Below are 14,187 nucleotides of genomic sequence, written 5' to 3'. Positions count from 1 at the left end.
TGTATTGATTCGAATTAGCCCAGAGTTGAATCGAATCTGAGCGAATTTGCCTGAATTCAGTTCGAACATCCTTAGTCTGAATGGGATTTGGAGTGGAGGTGGTCTCGGAGCACTTGCTCCTTCCGACCCACATGTTACATGTGCACGGTCACTCACAGAGCCCCTGCAGACCACATGACAAATATGATGAGTCATAAATGGCACATCCACCCACGGACGGACAAACAGGAGCTGCAAAGTAGCAGGGCAAAATTGAGTGCCACATATTTATACTACTGCTTCTCTGTCTGTCTCTCGTACAATATTTGCGTTCCACTGTTCATAATGCATTTATATACTGCTTTTCAGATGAACCTCCCAAAGTGGCTTATTTATTTACTTTATTTTTTACATTTCTATCCTGTTCTTCCTCCAAGGAGCCCAGAGTGGTGTACATGCTTATGTTTATCCCCACAACAACCCTGTGAGGTAGGTTAGGCTGAGAGAGAAGTGACTGGCCCAGAGAGTCACTCAGTGAGTTTCATGGCTGAACAGGGATTTGAACTCGGGTCTCCCCAGTGCTGGTCCAACACTCTAAGCGCTACATCACGCTGGCTCTCATACATAAAAGCACCAGTAAAGAACCGTATAATAAGCAACATGTTTATGTCTTCACATCTATCTCCATGTTGCCCTAATTTGTAGCATCCTTGCAATAAGCTTGCATAACCATGGATGTCATGGGAAATAAAGCAAGGTCTCTGCAGAAGACAGACAAGTCTTCTTGTCGTCAGAAGACAGACAAGAAAATTTCCTCTTTTCAGGAGGGCTGACATGAAAATAAAGGACACTCCAGCAGGCAGAACTGGCAAAATATTTGCAGCTGGTCTGCAGCGTTCCCTGTAACGGGGAAACCTAGATATTGCTGACTTCCGCTCTCAGCATCCACAGCCAAAGGCCATTACAGCTGGGGATACTGGGAGTTGTAGTCCTCAACATCTGGGATTCTCTATTACAGGGTGTACTGCTGGCCTGGAATATCAATATGTCAGGCTGGCATCACCATTATGCAGGATTAAGTTGCATTCCTCAGGCAACAGGATTTGGGGATGCTATTAGGCAGGGAATGGTGATGATTTCATGTATGAGTATGTTTACCAGTGCGGGTGGTGTGTCATTTGGGTTTTCTGTCTCAGACACCCAAATGTCGTGGGCCTCTTCTGCCAGTTGAAAACTTGCCCATAAATCTGTTAAAATATATAAAAGGGGAAAAGAACCAACAAGCCTTCTGGCTCAGTGCCTTGAAGAGCCCAAGTGAGACGCTTATTTGGCTCAAGTTAAATGGAATATAGTAGGTATGATTTAGAATCTGTCTGGCTGCCGGGGGGGAAAACATAGGCATGAAGTCAAGCTGAGTGTGATTCTGGTAACATTTCATGAGGGTTACTGAATTCAGAAGTAGCTCAGTGGCACAGCATCTGCTTTGCCTGCAGAAGGTCCCACGTTGGCATCTCCAGGTAGAAGAATACCGGTCTGAAACTCTGGGAAGATGCTGCCAGTCAGAGAAGACAACACTGAGCTAGACGGACCAATGGTCTGACTCAGTATAAAGGGGCTTCTAATTAAAGGTAAAGTGTGCCATCATGTCAGTTTCAACTCCTGGCGCCCACAGAGCCCTGTGGTTTTCTTTGGCAGAATACAGGAGGGGTTTACCATTGCCTCCTCCTGCACAGTAATTAGGGTCTATTAGGAGAGCTGGTCTTGTGGTAGCAAGCATGGCTTGTCCCCTTAGCTAAGCAGGGTCTCTCCTGGTTGCATGTGAGTGGGAGACGAGAAGTGTGAGCACTGTCAGATATTCCCCTTAGGGGATGGAGCCGCTCTTGGAAAAGCATCTAGGTTCCAAGTTCCCTCCCTGGCTCCTCCAAGATAAGGTTGAGAGAGATTCCTGCCTGCAACCTTGGAGAAGCCGCTGCCAGTCTGTGAAGACAATACTGAATAAGATAGACTAATGGTCTGACTCAGTATATGGCAGCTTCCTATGTTCCTATGTAGGGATGGGGCTGTAGCTCAGTGGTAGAGCACGAGAAATGGAAGACAAGCTTCACTATCCACTTAAAAAGTGTGAATATTTTGTACATTCTTTATAGAGAGTCTTCAGCTCTTTTGGAGCCATTGCATTCCTGCTGTTTATTCTGTGCATCAGGCGCCAGGGGTGGTTGCCTCATGCCTGGCTTTTAAAGGCATCTTGTGACTTGTAAAAGTGGAGTTTATCATCTGTCAAGCATCACTAATACTCTGCCTTTTTTGTTTAGGATTTGCATTTATTAGATTTAACTGTAATTATGTAAATCTGTTCCCTCCCACACTGGTTTTCAGATTATACTCCCATATGGATTGGGATAACACCAAATAAAAGCTTAGAGAGAAACAGACAGTAATATTATTTATTTCATTCTTATCCTGCTCTCTCTCCAAGAGCTGAAGGCAGCAGATGCGGTTGTCCTCTGCGCTTTTCATTTCACAACAACCCTGAGAAGTAGGTTAGGCTGAGAAAGTGTGACTGGCCACCAATCTCCCAATAAATAGTGGCAGAATAGAGATTTGAACCCAGTCCAAGACTCTAACTACTCTGTTTCACTGGGGCTCTGAAGTAGAACTCATATACCTACCGAAGTGGAAATAAATTTAGCTGACTTAAAAATAGCAAGAAGTCCTGTAGCACTGAAAACTAACAACTTTATTGTGGGAAAGGGTTTTGTGTGAGCTTGCACCTGGGCTCTGGCCTCCAACCACCCTGCATTCCAGGAGTTAGCATCTACCTGCCTAGAGCTCTAGAGACCCCATTATCTGTCTGTCTATCTATCTATCTATCTATCATTTATTTATTCCACTTTCAAATTTTAAAAAAAGTTCACAAAGTTTTTCATGTAGTACAGGATTTTTTTTTAAAGTCCCCTTTTCCAAATGGGCTCACAGTCTAGAAAAAGAAAAAGCAACAGACACAGCAGAGATGCCAGCAACAGCCCCTGGAAAGTATGGTATGTTGGGGATGAATTCTCTCCCTCTGCCTTTTTATAGGGCATAGTGAAGCAGTTGCCTCAAGCAGCAGATTACTGGTCACCTGGAGGGTGGCAAAATAGGAACATAGGGTCCATCTAGCTCAGTATTGTCTACACTGACTGGCAGCGGCTTCTCCAAGGTGGCAGGCAGGAGCCTCAGCCTTAACTTGGAAATGTTAGGGTGGGAACTTGGAACCCCAGATGCTTTTCCTAGAGCGGATCCATCCCCTAAGGGGAATACTTTGCAGTGCTCACACATGTAGTCTCCCATTCAAATGCAAACCAGGATGGATCCTGCTTAGCAAAGGGGACAAGTCATGTCACCACCAGAGTAGCTCTTTGGGACCAATCTGACCCTTTCAGGCTTTGCCAGAATTGCCTGTCCTCACACTCCTTGCAAGGCTTGCAAGAACAGTGATGCCGTTGCCAGTTCAGAAGTGCAGAAGGTGCTCTGCATGACAGCTCCCATGGCCATGCCCACCCAGAGAAGCCGAGATGTGCTCCACCCCTGCGCATCCCCTCTCCACTACACCCCTGTGCAGGAAGCCTGTGGAGAGAAAAGGAGGCTGCTGGCAATCTTCCCTCCTCCCTGTCCCCATACACTTACAAAGCTTGGAAAGGTCCCTCTTTGCTTATTTAGCTGGGCTATTCAGCCACCTAATGGCACAGCGGGGAAATAACTTGCCTAGCGAGTGAGAGGTTGCCGGTTCGAATCCCCGCTGGTATGTTTCCCAGCCTATGGGAAACACCTATATCAGGCAGCAGCAATATAGGAAGGTGCTGAAAGGCATCATCTCATGCTGCGGGGAGGAGGCAATGGTTAACCCCTCCTGTATTCTACCAAAGACAATCACGGGGCTCTGTGGTCCCCACGAGTCGACACCGACTCGACGGCACAACTTTACCTTTACCGTTACCCTTATCTCACTTGGGACTGAGTTCTTCTTTTAAGCTGGTTTTATGTTTAGAATGTCATTTTGATTCCATTTGGCCTCATTCACTCCCCAAACTTATGACTTTTAAAGACTGTGAACCCCCTAGGAACAGGAATATTAACATGTTAGGAAAATTTGCTGCAAGCCACGCTAAGTAAATACATGCATAAATTCGACCACTGCATATATATTAGTATTTAAGGTGAGAGAGGGTTTTTGTTTTGTTTTGCGTAGAATGTCTTATCGGTCTAGAATCTGGCTGACCCACAGATGTATTGAGATCATGGCTTCAGCAGGGTTAATGAGATCATCCATAAACATTTTCTAACACAGAGTGATGCGACATTTCCTCATGTCACTGTCCATTCTGCTGCATTGGGTGATGACTTAGAAGGGTGTCTGCTTTTGATCGTACCCCTCCCTGGTTGTTTGAAAATAGCTGTGTCATGAGCTGTAAGCCCAGCAGGATTCGAAACAATTTAGCATAGAAGAATGCATTTAATGTCTTTGTGCCGCAGAACTGGTATTACTGGAAAAATATCCTACCAGCAGATGAATCTCTCACTCTGTTGCATGTAGCCTTGCATGGCTCACATCCCTGTTTTTCTAGTGCACATCTGTAGTGATCAGCCTCCCCTCTCTCTAAAAAGTTAACTGAAAGTGTACCTTTGTCTTGACTGGTAGGCTGGTGAACTCCAGGGCTCAACCAATCAGCACCCCAGGTGGCTGGGACCTAGAGAGCTGTTGCCAGGAAGAAAGGAGTTCTTTGTTGGAGGAAGCTAGGCTGGAGGTGCATAGGACGACATGTGGCCATGGAGGTTGGCTGCAGGAGAATAACTCTGCAGATCCTTGAAAGACAGGAGGGCAGGAAGCTTGAATTCTCATCAGGAGTTTGGTGAGTTCAAGGCAAGGAGCCAGCGCTTATGGCTTTGGGAAGTTTAGTCTAGGGAAAAGTTTGTTTAGTCAGACTTTGCATTAGGGATGTTATATTTCTTCGGTGTGTGTGCTTTTGCATATTCCTGATACTGTTCTATTATTGTTTACCTGTAACATAATTAAAATAAGAAACACTAGCCTACACCCATCCTACCTAGGGCATTGCAAAAGACTCTATAAACATGTGCATTAAGGCAACCTATTTTTGTAATCCTACTAAGTATTCTTAACTGTATCTAAAAGCTGAGAAAGCCTCAGACGGAAGCAGTCTGTAGTATTTGAATAAAACTGTTTTCTTAGGTTATCAGCACCGAAGAGGAGTAGGCTAGCCATTCCTAGTCCCTTCCATCATCGGGTAAATTTAACTCAAAATCCAAACAGATCTGTATGCAGTTTCAATGGCTGTGCTCTCTTAACGACCAGCTGCTGGGACAGATCCTTTAAAATGATAGCCGAAATCCTTGAAACCTTCAAGGCATTGCTTTTCCTGAGCTAAAATTCAGATGCATTCTGTCCTTGACGAAGCCCAGTAAGGAAAAAGCAAAAAAAACCCGACAATACAAGCTGGGTGAGCTGTGGTTTTTGTGGCCAGCTTGCTTCTCTCTATTATTTCCCAGGAATGGTTCGGCTTTTTGATACATTTCGGGCACACCTTAAACCTCATTATGGCCTCTTTGTAAGGTGGCTTCATCCAAAGGTATGTCCCAAGACTAAGATGACTCAAAGATGCTTCATATGATGATGCTTATAACAATGGTGCTTATAACCAATGATGCTTATAACCAAAACATGCAGAATAATTGGTTTCAGTGGGTGATTAACGTGGAATCTGTGTCAAGGATAAAAAGTTTGAAGCAATGTTTAAAAGAAGTCTAAGCATTTACCTTGCTTAGCTTGAATGATTTTTTTTTTTGGATTTTTAAATTTTTTTTTTACATTTTATATCCTGCTCTTCCTCCAAGCAGCCCAAAGCAGTGCTACATACTTAAGTTTCTCCTCACAACAACCCTGTGAAGTAGGTTAGGCCGAGAGAGAAGTGACTGGCCCAGAGTCACTCAGCTAGTCTTATGGCTGAATGGGGATTTGAACTCGGGTCTCCCTGGTCCTAGTCCAGCACTCTAACCACTAATCCACGCTCTTTACTGGGATGCCAATATCAAAAGAGAATTCAGGTGTTGGTGGAAATTTCTTTGGCCTTTTAAGGCACGGAATAAATGTCCAGACAATCACATTCACACCGACTGAATGCATAAAGGGTGGGATCACACCCTCTGGCCCCGTACCTGCCTCAAATGCATGCTTGTAACTTCTGAACACAGCCTACACAGGATTGGAGAGGTGGCTTTTCTGCAGGGTTCCCAATTGTGCAGATAGCGCCTATGCATGTGAGCCCTGGGTGTGATGATCTTGACCCAATCTTTGCATATCCAGTCAGCACAAACATGTTGCCGAAACAGGCAGTTCAGAGGATGATTAGAACAGTAATGAGCCTGGAAAAGAACTGTGATGAAGAACGGCAATTAGTTGATCTACCTGGAAGTTTTACACACAGCAGTTTTACTGAGAGATTTTTGGTTTTAGCTTGCATCTCCTCCGGAATGGAGGGTGCAAGTACACATATCGGCCAGATTTTCCCCGAAGTCCCTGCGCGTTATCGGGGAGCAATCCACACGTGCAATTCGGGTTTTCCACTGTGCCCGAGTGTAGCCTGATTTATCTCTGGATTAAAAAAACTCCACTATTTTCCGTGTTTTTTTGAGACCATGAGCAAATGCTTGACTAACAAGCAGAAGGTTGCCGGTTCGAATCCCCGCTGCTACTATATCAGGCAGCAGAGATACAGAAAGATGCTGAAAGGCATTATCTCAGACTGCGTGGGAGGAGGCAATGGTAAATCCCTCCTATATGCTACCAAAAGAAAACCACATGACTCTGTGGGTGCCAGGAGTCAAAATTGACTTGATGACACACTTTACTTTTAAAAGCCTCCCAGTAAATCCACGGTAAAGTCTGCTGTGCGTAAAAGCTCCTGGAGAAACTGCCAGGGATTGAACCTGGGACCTTCTAGAGCATCTGCTTTAAAATGCAGATTTTAAAGCAGATTAATATGACCAGGAATTTCCTAACTGTTAAGGTGTAGTACTTTGAGAAGCGCCCTTGGGAGAGTCGATTCCATTTCAGACTGATCTTAACAGCTCGTTGTTGGGTGTCCAGAATTGGAGCCCTTAAATCAAAGCTTTATGGATGGATGCAGAGCCTGGATGGTGTCTGTCTAGTTCACCGCTCTCTTTCTCCTGACTAGAAAATAAACTCCCATTTGAATGACAATATTAGGAATTTTACCAAGCGGCTTAAAACATCTAATCTTTGGATTCGTGGACTTTATGGCAGAGGCAGATTTTCTGCATTCTCAGATACTGTTTTGCTGTGAGGCTGGTGGCTCTAAGATGTCCGTGTCTTTTGAGCAAGCAAATTGTGCTTTAGGAGTACCAGTTCTGAATCTTGTGGTAGCCAGCATGACTTGTCCGCTTAGCTAAGCAGGGTCCACCCAGGTTGCATATGAATGGGAGACTTGATGTGTGAGCACTGTGAGATATTCCCTGCAGGGGATGGAGCCGCTCTGGGAAGAGCAGAAGGTCCCAAGTTCCCTCCCTGGCAGCATCTCCAAGACAGGGCTGACAGGGACTCCTGCCTGCAACCTCGGAGAAGCTGCTGCCAGTCTGTGTAGACAATACTGAGCTAGATGGACCTATGGTCTGACTCAGTATATGGCAGCTTCCTATGTTCTTATGTTCCTATGTTGATGATATAACGTTTTGCGGCTTCAGATTTGTTGGCTGGACATCCTTACTCTTTTCAGTGACATTTATTTGGATGTTCTTGGTTAGCACTCTTATTAATCAAGATGGAGAGCCGGTTTTGTGGCAGCAAGAAGGAATTGTCCCCTTTGCTAAGCAGGGTTTGCCTTGGTTGGCATAGGGATGGATGACTATATGTCTGCTGGAAGATATTCACCTCAGGGGATGGGGCCGTAGCTCAGTGGTAGATCATCTGCTTGCATGCAGAAGGTCCCAGTCTCCTGCCTGACTTCTTGGAGAGCTGCTGCCAGCCAGAGTAGACGATACTGAGCTGGATGGACCAATAGTCTGACTCAGTATAAGGCAGCTCCCTATGTTATCATACAGTTGGCAAAGGCCTGGTGATATCCTTTTGTACCTAGCCTTTCCATCTTCTGGCTTTGGGGCATTTGTTGTAGCTCCACAGTATTGTAGGAACTTTGGAATAGCAGAAATCAGTATAGCCAGAAATTCCTCCTTCCAGTTGCAAGAGAGCTTGGGCTTTCTTTTGCTTCCTGACTTCTTGCATAGAAACAAAGGCTCGCTCTGCCTTCTCCCAACACCATTATGTAATTTGTTCATTGATATTCCCATCAGATCCTTGGGGGAGTCTTTTGTTTTAATCACCATTGAACCCTGACTGCTGGGAACGGAACAGAGCAGATTTTCGTTTGCTCCTTTCCATTCAGTATGGCAAGCTACTGAATTGTCCAAAGTGTGTGGAATGGAATGGAATCTTTATTACAGTCCTTCGCCAGACAGAAATATAACACAATAAGAAATAACCTACAGCAATCACGATTTTACCTGTACTTTCTTTCTTTATAACACAGTTCAGCATTTAACGATAAATAATACAACTGACACTCACGATTTTACCAAGGGCTTCCTTACACAACTTGCGATGTAACAAAGTTTTGCCACCATAGCAGAAACAGTGATATTGCTGTCAGACAAAAGAAAAGACACGTAAAAGGCCGATGGCCTACCTGGGAATTTAGACAAGGTAGGTAACAAAAGTGCCGACTGAATATCCCTATAAAACAAACAGTGGAGCAGCACGTGATCCATACCCGTTGAGAAAAAGAAGTAGCAAGATAGCAGCCCTCTAAAGAGCGGAAGGCACTGCATTCAAGCATGCCAGGGTAAACACCCTTCTCATTTTGGCAACAAGCTCATACAAATAATTAGCCGGTCTATAGGGGTGAGCTACATTATGTGCATCGGGGAAATGACTTGGCTAGCAAGCTAGAGGTTGCTGGTTCGAATCCCTGCCGGTGTGTTTCCCAGACTATAGGAAATATCGACTACGTGTATAGTGAGGTAGGAAGATACTGAAAGGCATCATTTCATACGGAGCGGGAGGAGGCAATGGTCAACCCCTCCTGTATTCTACCAAAGACAACCACAGGGCTCTGTGGGTGCCAGGAGTTGACACCGACTCGACGACACACTTTACCTTACATTACCTAAAAAGGAAAGTTGGCTAACTCAAGCCCTATCTTTCCAAGTTGCTATATCCCAGGTCCGCTGCCTCCAAAGTGTTTGTGTGTGTGCGTGCGCGCACACATAGGTGTTTTGTGTGTGTGTGTGTGTGTGTGTGTGTGTGTGTGTGTGTAAATTACAGCCACAAGCCGACTTAACTGCCAGACAGATTGTTCACCTCCCTGTGCTAAAGTCACTCACAAAGGAAAGGGAGAGGAGAGCTGGTCTTGTGGTAGCAAGCATGACTTGTCCCCTTAAGCTAAGCAGGGTCTGCCCTGGTTTGCATTTGGATGAGAGACTAGAAGTGTGAGCCCTGGGAGATCTTCCCCTCAGGGGATGGAGCCGCTCTGGGAAGAGCAGAAGGTTCCACGTTCCCTCCCTGGCAGCATCTCCAGATAGGCCTGAGAGAGACTCCTTCCTGCAACCTTAGAGAAGCTGCTGCCAGTCTGTGTAGAGAATACTGAGCTAGATGGACCCATCCTATCACCATCCTGTGTAGCGCCGTGTGAATGGCTGTCCAGCGTTGTGGAAGAGCGTCCCTCATGCGTGCAGAAGGGCTTTCAGGGACTTCCATGTGCAGCCTATGAAGTTCTGAAGCGGCCCTCAGGAGGCAATTAATGTAACTGCTGAAGATCATTTAATAAGCCCAGGACAAAACGAGGGAGGCTTCCTAATGAAGAAGAACACATAATCCGTGCTTTTTAGTCAAGGAGTTGTTACTGCCTTTTGAGATGCCGAGACGTCTCACAATGAGCACTTTTGAACCAGGAATACATTATTGAATGCTTTTGCGTGTACCTTCCAGGGCTTTGCTCCTGGGAAATGATCTGGATTGCGGGGGAAGGTGACTGCAGGAGTATCTTATCATTTAATTATTACAATGCTAATGAAATGTGGCAAATTTATGCAAATCTGCCTCTCCACTGAAGCTGTGCCTTTGGCTTATCCCCGGGTGCTGAGGTTTACAAGAATCTCAGCACGCTTGTTATGTGGTTCTGAGAGCAAAGCTCATGAATCTTTCAGGGCCATTTTTTAAAACCACAAGTGTTTTAGATGAGTCTTAAATAACAAAGATGGCAATCTTTGACCAGCATGCATAATGCTGGCCTTAAAACCAAACGAAAAGGCGAACTGGAGTGAGGTTTCGTTTTTATCACAACTACTTTGGGAGCTGTTTAAACCCTGGGGAGGGTAGTCTTGACTTCCACCTGCTTGAGTCATCTGCAGTGGGGTCTTGACTGCATGAGCCAGAATGTTACAGTGGTCAGAGTGTTGGACTAGGGCCGGGGAGACCCGTGTTCAAATCTCCGTTCAGCCATGAAACTCATTGGGTGATCCTGAGCCATTCACATATCTCTCAGCCTAATCTACCTCACAGGGTTGTTGTGAGAATAAATCATGTGTACTCTGGAGGAAGAGCAGGATATAAATGTATAGAATCAGAATTTCTTCATCACGGCCCAAGGTCAGCAAAAAAGGTCAGCCAATGATACAGGAAGGAGAAAGTCGCTCTAGATAACATATCCTGGAATTAAAAACAATGGTGGGCACCCAGATTGAATTACTCATGAGTAGTCTCATTGGAATTAATAATACTAGTTAGAGATCTGAAAATGCACCGATGCTACAAGTGTAGCAAACTATCCGCAGAGTTGAGGACTTGGCCAACCACCAAGTGTTACCCCGATGGTAACCCAGAAGCGACCTAGAAACGTAAACCTGCATTTAAAACACAGAATGTAAATGTTAACTGGCTGGAACAGCGATTAAAAGGCGGGGAGAAAAGCTAGAGGATTAAAGTGAAGGATGTCTCGAAGACATTTTCTGTAAATAATTCTAATGCAGTCGGTTGATTTCCTGATTCCCCAAGGCTGCCAAGTACATGAAGAGGAAGCAATTGTCAGAAAATAGCATTAAATATTTCCTCTCCTGGAGGAATGCATTTGTGAGAATGGCGAGAACCCAGGGTGAATTCAGGCCAAGCCGAATCTGCGTCTCCTAAACCTCCAGTGCCCTCAATTGGCTCATGGATGCTACCGTGAGCCATACCCTACCCATACCCTACCCTATGAGGGGTAGGGAAAATGCATTTCACCCAGATCTGGGGTGCCACCACTGTGCAGGGAATCAAAGCATTTAAAAGATGGGCTCCGTTTCGGTTCCGCTGGTTTTTATTACTATTCTGGCTCTCTTCTGGTTCAAACAGTGGCCGACATGTCACACAGCGGACTATGAGTGACATGTCAGGACATATCAGCAGGTGGTGCTGAGAAAATCGCATGAGGTCTTTGCTCAGTGCGCACGCAGAGGGTAAGCTCACACTAGCAAGGTGTGCGGAAGTCTGCACGGGTGTCTGTATGGCGAGTAAAGTTGCTCTTGGAACTTATGTGAAAGCTTTGCAGATTCCACCCTTGATTGCTGTCTGGAGCCCACCTAGCTTAGTATCCTTGGATGGATGAGACAAACTCTTGAGCTCTTGTCTTGCTTCCCTCTCCTGGGACATAAACACAATAAATCAGGCCCATTACATGGTATTTTTGGAAACAAATCAGATACTTGGCAAAGAGGCAAGCCGCAGTGCAACCTGTAGGGAGAAAGCCTGTTGTTGGGGCGTGAGTGCCATCTGGTGATCAATGTTGGGAAGCGGAACAAGGCCTCGGGCCAGGCAAAAGAGACACCAGTTGCTTCTAAATCCTAAATCTGTTCTAGACAGTGTGAATGCCAAAGGAGTGTGATGTAGGAAGACTCTCTCTTTGCCTCTTTCCCAGATGGTCCTCCCCCAGCAGTGTGAGGTGAGGCTTCCTCCCTGTGTGAATGTGGCTCAGTCTTAATCTCTCAGCCTAATCTATTTTGCAGGATGGTTGTGAGGATACAAGCTTGTGTGTGTGTATGTCTGTGTGTAGAGAACCATGTACGTTGCTCTGAGCGAGGAAGGGTGAAATATATGTTTAATTTAAAAAGCTAACCCTTGCAAACTGGGCAAAGAGGCACCTTTTAAAGTTAGCAGAGGAAAAACTGCTGTCCCTATCCAACTCTCCAGTGGCTGCTGTCTCCCTTGAATTTCTTTTCAGACTGTAAGCACTTTTGGGACAGGCAAGCATGGGGCATAGTGGTTAGCATATTGGACCACAACCAGGGAGATCTGAGTTCAAATCCTTGTTCAGCCATGAAATTCACTGGGCCAGTCATTTATCCCCAGCCTACTTTGCAGGGTTGTTGTGAGGATAAACATAACCATGTTTATCTGGGCTCTGTCAAGGAAGAGTGGGATTGAAATGTAGCAAATAAATAAATATTTTTTTCTGTGCAAACTGCTTTGATAATTTTTTTTTTTTGGCTGAAAAGAGGTATACAACTATTCTTTTTTCCATCAATAATTTTCAGACAGCATGACGATCTTATAAAACGTTTGTTCTGACAAAGAAATAATCAACAGTCTGCTGAAATAAGAGCCTCCCCATCTCTTACAACTTTTAAAAAGGCAGTCGAGATGCATTTGTTCACCCAGGCTTTTAATTAAAAATTGTTTTAATTGTGTTTAATAGTTTTAACGTTTCAAATATTTATTTATTTATTTATTTATTGTTAAATGTATATACCACCTTTCATTCAAATAATCCCAAGGCGGTTTACAGAAGAATTTAAAAACAAGATTGTAAAAATGACACAATTAAAATATTAAGCTAAAAATATAAAACAAATCTGATTAAAAAAATTAACACACAAGCATAAAAACAATACAAAGTACAAAGAGCAACAGCAGAGAAAATCAAATAAAAGCCTGGATAAAAAGCTAGGATTTAACATGCTTTCTAAAAGCTGTCATGGAGACTGAGGAGCTTTAAAAAACAACCTTTTTATTTGTTGTTTTTATTTGTTGTTTTGTTGGAAACCGCCCAGAGAATTGCGTTTTGGGCGGTATACAAATATGTTAAATAAATAAAAATAAACAATCAGATTGTTCTTTTAGCATAATTAAATATTTACCCCTCTCTTCTGCAGGCAGCCTATAAATACCCACCCCTTCCCTCTCCAGTTCAAACATCCCCTTCAAATAAACCCAAAACGAAACAAAAAGCAAAGACCAAGACACCATTCACAGAATCGCCCAACACCACTTTCTACAAAGATATCGGCACAGAATGCCAGGAACGGTTTCCAAACGACCTGGGAATGTCATGGGCTTTCAGAAATTGTCTGAAAACAAGAGAATTCTCTCATAAGCTGCCCAAGGCAATAAGCCCAAAATAGGAACATAGGAAGCTGCATTCTACGGAGTCAGGCCCTTGGTCTATCTACCTCAGGATTGTCTACACAGACTGGCAGCGGCTTCTCCAAGGTTGCAGGCAGGAATCTCTCTACTTTGTATATAATTGTGCTTTGGCAATGTACTGTATGCTTTGGTAATTTGTTGGTTCAATAAAAAAATCTTGTCCTATTAAAAAAATAAATAAATCTTGTCCTATCTTGGAGAAACTGCCAGGGAGGGAACGTGGAACCTTTTGCATGCAAGCCTGCAGGTGCTCTTCCCAGATATGCAGGGAGCATATTGATCGACAAATAAATAAATAAAACAAATAAAATAAGCCTAAGCACAAGAGGAGAGGAGAGCTGGTCTGTGGTAGCAAGTATGACTCTCTCCTTAGCTAAGCAGGGTCCACCCTGGTTACATATGAATGGGAGACTTGAGTGTGAGCACTGGAAGAGATTCCCCTCAGCAAGGGATGGAGCTGCTCTGGGAAGAGCATCTTAGTTCCAAGTTCCCTCCCTGGCAGCATCTCCAAGATAGGGCTGAGAGAGAGAGATTCCTGCCTGCAACCTTGGAGAAGCCGCTGCCAGTCTGTGTTGATAATACTGAGCTACATCGACCAAGGGTCTGACTCAGTATATGGCAGCTCCCTATGCTCCACAGCCCAGCCGCAATGAAAGCGGACCACAGGACCAGCTTTGCAATTC

Source organism: Hemicordylus capensis, chromosome 11, assembly GCF_027244095.1.
Source record: "Hemicordylus capensis ecotype Gifberg chromosome 11, rHemCap1.1.pri, whole genome shotgun sequence".
In the NCBI taxonomy this organism is placed as follows: domain Eukaryota; kingdom Metazoa; phylum Chordata; class Lepidosauria; order Squamata; family Cordylidae; genus Hemicordylus; species Hemicordylus capensis.
Note: the sequence above shows the minus strand (reverse complement) of the source record.